Source organism: Dasypus novemcinctus, chromosome 25, assembly GCF_030445035.2.
Source record: "Dasypus novemcinctus isolate mDasNov1 chromosome 25, mDasNov1.1.hap2, whole genome shotgun sequence".
Classification (NCBI taxonomy): Eukaryota; Metazoa; Chordata; class Mammalia; order Cingulata; family Dasypodidae; genus Dasypus; species Dasypus novemcinctus.
In genome coordinates, this window is record NC_080697.1 from 59,004,403 (window position 1) to 59,010,569 (window position 6,167).

Consider the following 6,167-nt stretch of genomic DNA (forward strand, 5'->3'; position numbering starts at 1 on the left):
GACCACCCTCCAGCTCTGCCAGGCTTCCTTTTACAGGACCTGAGTGAATTTGGTTAACTTGGCTCGGTCCTCAATCCATGACACATCCAAATTCAAATCCAAGATCCAAAAGCCTTTTTAAAAAATAATTTAAGTGTTTACTAAGCCTCTCAGTAAAGCAACACAATGGAAGATCCTGTCATAATGATGGAGCAAAGATTCCTTAAACTTCTGGGTCTCTCTCCCTGGCATCTCACTCATCCAGGCGGCTACAGCCTATCCAACATCCAGAGTATGTGTCAGTACAGCAGTGACACTGCGTTGTCTAAGAGTGATTCTGGAAACGTCTCGAATTTGTAATGATGATTCTGAGGTGCCTCAAGGGCAAGAAAAACTTCTGTCTATAAGGAAATTCATTTTTACTGAGAGTCACTTTAAATAAGAGGTGGCGTTGATGTCCTTCAATTAGCCCAGGGCCACAGCCCTCCTTTGAGCAGGAAACGACCTGAGGCGACCTTGGCCCGGCCACTAGCCACGTAAGCCTTTGGTGTCCAATACCTTTGCTAGTTAAAATGATTGTTTTAAAAATAATCCAAACCCTGAGAAAGGCTGGGGCTCTCTTGTAGGGTTGTGGTCTTTCACAGAGACTCAGCAGCCCCACTGACTCTGAATCGGGAAGGCCTGATGCACACTCCTTCCTCTCACTCATTTTTAGCTCCAATAACATATGGAGAGCAAGTCAGTGGGTAAATTGTCTTTTTCAGTTTTATGTAAATTCTCCATTCTGCTGTTGGGAAAATTCATGATTTGCGTCTCTCCAGATGTAGTAAAATATAGAGAAAAATCATGTTAACCAATGTTAGCATAATTACCAAATTATGGGAGCCCCAACCAGCAGTCCGATTTGGGCATTGGAAACTGAACTTACTTGTTAAAAAGAAACTTGGAAAGAAGCTAGGAAGGAAAGAAGGGAAATTGATAGCTATGGGCTGGGGAGAATGTATTTTCTAAATACAGCAATGTTTTTATTTGAGATTTTATTTCTTTCTTTCCCCCCACCCCCTTGTCATCTACACTTGTTGTGTCTGTTCATGTGTGCTCGTCTTTCTTTTAGGAGGCACCAGGACCACTGATGTGGGAAGGAGGTGCCTAATCGCTTGAGCTTCCTCCACTCCCTGCTTTGTTGTATCTCTCATTATGTTTTCCTCTTCTGTCACTTGTTGTATCATCTTGTTGCATCAGCTCACTGTCTTGTCATCCTCTGCAGGAGGCATATGGCAGATGACATGATCCTACATATAGTAAATCTTGAACAATCCACAACAGAGCTACTAGAGCTGATAAACAAATTCTGCAAACTATTGGGCTACAAGAGCCACATGCAAAAATCAGTAGTGTCTCTATGCTAGAAATGAGTGATCTACAGAGGAAATAAAAAAAAGATTCCATTTACAAAAGCAATTAAAAGAATCAAATATCTAGGGACAAATCTAACCAAGAATGTAAAGGACTTATATAAGGAAAAATGACAAAACATTGCTAAAAGAAATCAAAGAAGGACTAAATAAATGGGAGGACATTTCATGTTCATGGCCTGGAGGACTAAATTTCCCTTTTAAATCAGAAAAAAAGTAATATTTCTATTAGATTCAAAAGTGGAAAGGGTCTAGAATTGTTTCTTTATGCACAGCACAGAAACTGAGCTCTAAAGGGAAGATAAGTTTAAATGAACGGAACCGATACCCAGCCAGCCGCCCGTCTACACCCCCCTCCTACTCGTACCATGCAACTTAATAAGTGGAGAATTTATTTCCGCTTTCTAAAGAAGTTTTGGTTCGGGGGAGTGATCAGTTGGTAGAGGGGAGTCAGAGAGCCAGTGGGACAAGAAGGAGAACTCGTAACAAACCAGCCTTACTGGAAAGAGGTCCCAGGTGAGCAACCTGGAGAGCCTAAATTCGCCTACAAATCCTTCACTAGGTAATCTACATTATCACTCATCTATCACTGATCACGTAAGCACCATTTTAGGAAACTGATTTAATTCCTAATATGGGCCTAATACATACCAGGCGATGGGAACATAATTGTTAACAAGAGGCTTTCCTGGCCTCCGGGGGGGGGGGGCAGTTAGCAGCAGAAATGAGAGAGATACCAGCCAGCGAGGTGGAAGGTGGGAGGGTAATGAGAAGAGCGAGGGGAAGAACGTTCTGGAAAGGCACCTGCACCGGGCGAGAGGGCAGCCCAGGAGGAGGAGGCAGGGCAGCTTCGCAGGCCCTGGGCCCGGCGGGGCTTTAAGGGCCCTTGGCATCTCGCATTTCCCTCCTGGAGGCGCTCACAGGAGGCTTGACGCAGGTTTGCCCTTGGAGAAGGTCGCTTGGCCCATGTGGTAGGAACTGGGCCAGAGGAGGGCAAGGGCACAGGTGGAGAGACGGAGACAGGGCAACTGAGGCGCAAGCATGTGCTGAGGAACAGCCGGTTTCTCCAGGCACCTGCTGGCCGTGGGCAGGGGGGCACTGCGGCCAAGGGAGTGTGGGCTGGAAGAGGCAGTGTCAGTCCTGGAGGGTGTGGCACCTGTGAGCGGGATGATGCGCAGGACGCCCTTGCACAGAGCCTGTACAGAACCCCTGTTCAAACGGGGAGCCGCCTCTCTCTCCTGGAAGGGCCCCTGCGGGTAGATGGGGAGAATGTGTGCCCTGGCCGGAGCATGGCAGGCAGGTGGCGTGGGCCCCGGCCGACTGAATTTTTCTAAGATGCCAATTCTACCCAAAGGGATTTACAGATTCAATGCAAACCCAATCAAAATTCCGGTAGCTTTCTTTGCAGAAAGGGAAAAGTCCGTCATCAAATTTACATGGAAGGGTATGGGGGTTCAAATAGCCAAAAACATCTTGAAAAAGTAAAACCAAGTTGGAGGACACTCCTTTCCTGATTTTAAGTTTATTCCAAAGCTGCAGTAATCAAAACAGCATGGTACTGGCCCAAGGACAGACCTACGGACCAAAGGAATGGAATTGAGAATTCATAAATAAACCCTCACATCCATGGCCAATTGCGTTTTGAGAAAGTTTCCAAGTGATTCTACTGGGAAAGAATAGTCTCCTCAATAGCTGGTGCTGGGAAAACTAGAGATTTGTATGCAAAAGAATAACCTCACACAATATACAAAAATTAATTCAAAGTGGGTGACAGACCTAACTATCAGAGCCAAAACTCTAAAGCTCCTAGAAGAAATAAAGGGAATCATCTTCAGGATCTTGTGTTAGGCTATGGCTTCTTAAATTCTACACTAAAAGCATTAGCAACAAAAGAAAAAAAAAGGATAAATGGGCATCAAAATTTAAAACTTTTGTACATCAAAGGACTTAATCTTGAAAGTAAAAATTACAACCTGCAGTCTGGGAGAAAATATTTGTAAGCCACAAATCTGAAAAGGGTTTAATATCCAGAATATATAAAGAAATCCTGTAACTCAACAACAAAAAGACAAACAACCCACTTAAAAAGTAAGAAAAATACTTGAACAGACATTTCTCCAAAGAAGCTATATAAATGGCCAAAAAAACATGAAAACAAACTCAACCTTATTAACCATCAAGAAAATGCAAATTAAAAAAATGAGATACCATTTCACACCCATGAGAATAGTTATTATTTTAAAAAATGAAAAATTACAAGAGTTAGAAAGGATAAGGAGAAATACTAGCACCCACTCACTGTTGGTGAGACTGCAATGTGATACAGCCACGATACAAGCATTGGGCAGTTCCTAAGAAAGTTAAGTATAGAATTACCATATGACCTGGCAATCCCACTTTTGAGTACAGTCCCAAAATAATCGAAAGCAGGGACGCAAACAGATAGCTGCACACCAATGTTCATAGCGACTTTATTCACAAATTGCCAAAAGATGGAAACAACCAAGTGTCCATCGACTGATGAATAGATAAACAAAGTGTGGTGTACACATACAATGGAACATTATTCAGTCGTAAGAAGGAACAAAGTTGTGACACCTGCAGCAACATGGACAAGCCTTGAAGATGTCATGTTGAATTAAATAAGCCAGGCACTAAAGGACAATCTATGATTCCAATGACATGAAATAGTGAGGATAAATAAATTTACAGCGTCAGAAACTAGCACACAATTTACCAGGGGCCAGCATGGTAGTAAGAACAGTAGGTTTCTACTTGGGCTGGTGGGAAGGTTCTGGTGGTGACAGTAGCACACCACCCCTAAATTACATATTTGATTGTGGTTAAAAGAGGAAATTTTAGGTTGTATATATGGTACTAGAATAAAAATTCTTTTAAAAACAATAGGATTCAAGCATGCTTGCACTCCCACCTGGAGCGTGTACTTTCGCTTTACATTAAATTCTCCTGATACCAAAAAAAAACAAAAAACACATAGGATTATGCAACACAGTGAACCCGTATGTAAACAATGGGCTATAGTTAATAATTATAGTATAATTATAATATTGTTTAATTGTCACAAAGGGACCACACTAATGCAAAGTGTTGATAATAAGGAAAATCGGGTGAGTGAGAGGGATAAATGTGAACTGTGTATTTTCTGTATGACTTTTGTATACCTACAACTTCTGAAATATGTTACATATAAAGATAAATTGACAAATAGGTAGACAGAGGGCTCTGGGAGGACGGGGACCATCAACAGCCTTGACCGATGCTCAGGGGCGGAGAACAGCTGGAGCGAGGGCCTTGACCCATCTCCATGGGGACGCCGGCACCGCACTGGCTCAGTGTAGTTGGAAGATAACGTGGCATCCTTTTAGCGCCAAACGAGCTTCGAAAGCCATTAGTTTTTGTGTGATCTGTGTATCTTTTTTTAAAAAAGATAATAAAGGAAGTCTATTTCATCTAAAAAAAAAAAAATCCTAAAAATGAAGCCAATAAAATAGTCAAATACAAAAAAAAAAAAAATGTTAGTGGGAACAGTGTAGCCCAGAGGTGGCCACAGAGGGAAGACCACAGGTTCCAATCACATTTCCAGGAGCAGACATCAGCACAGGGGCCCAAACAAGAGAAGCGAAAGAACTAACGAGGTGGCACGGGACACATCCAAGGTCTCCCGGGAATAACCGCGTGGTTTGAGGCGGACACCATGGGGCAGCACAGGCCAGTCAGGTGTGATTCCAGTGCTCCTCAGAGGCCTGATCAAATTCACGTACCACAGAAGGCTATTGCGTTAGAAGAATTAAATATGGCCTGTTGAGCCACTCTATTTATGTCACATGCATAGACCAAATGAGTCCACAAGAGCATCCGCTCAAAAAGAGAGGACAAGGAAGAGCTTGCTGGGTGGCTGGAGTAAGGAAGGGATTTCCTGTGCTAGCCATTCGGGGTGGCTGGGGCTGTTGAGTTCATCACTTCTCCCAAAACATGACTGGGATGTCGACACCATCACTTTTGCCCTTGTCCTTTGTTTTGTTTTTCTTTTTCAGGAGGTACCAGGGATTGAACCTGGGACCTCATACATGGGAAGCAGGCGCTCATACCACTGAGCTACACCTGCTTCCCACCCCGGTCTTGGTAGAGCCAAAAGAGTAGTGTTTGGTCTCAGGAGATAATCTTCATCCATCACCACCTAAAGCTCCAAACCTGATAAAGTCCCCCAACCCCTCCCAGGCATTTGCCTCCGTTGCAAACTCTTCCTCCTCTCCTGGCTCTGCCTGTCCCGCTGGATACAGCGCTTCTCTCTCGGGCTTAATTCCTCCTATGACCTATTTAAAGGAGAGGGCTTAATCATCTTAATTATCCTTAATTGATCTCAGGGTAGCTTTCACCTTGTTCATGATGAGACACTTTAACAATCCTTAAGAAGAGAAACATTTTTATGGCCTGGTCATACTAACCGGTTCCAGTAGTCTCCAGCTGTGCCTCCTAAACGACAACACAATCAACACTTACACCTAAATGTTTTCAATATGACTTTTACTTTATTATTTCCAACGTCGCATAATGACAGTGTTCCTTGGTAGTTTCCCAAGGAAAAAAAAAAAAAAGTTAGGCAGTCCGATAGAAAAATTGGTGAGTCTTGAAGAGGCTTATCACAAATTAAAGATGTCTAAATGGCGAATACGCAGGTGAAGAGGTGCTCGGCTTCATCTGTCATTAGCAAATGCAAATTTTTTTAAATGTAATCACAATTGTCTTAGTTTC

The 6,167-nt window shown here is 43.1% G+C and overlaps 1 non-coding gene across 1 annotated transcript; it reads right to left on the reverse strand.

Annotated features, from left to right (window-relative positions):
* Positions 1–5,447: 5,447 nt before the first annotated feature.
* TRNAG-CCC (transfer RNA glycine (anticodon CCC)) lies at positions 5,448–5,520 on the reverse strand. The gene has a single exon. It is a non-coding gene; the product is annotated as a tRNA-Gly (tRNA).
* Positions 5,521–6,167: the final 647 nt, after the last annotated feature.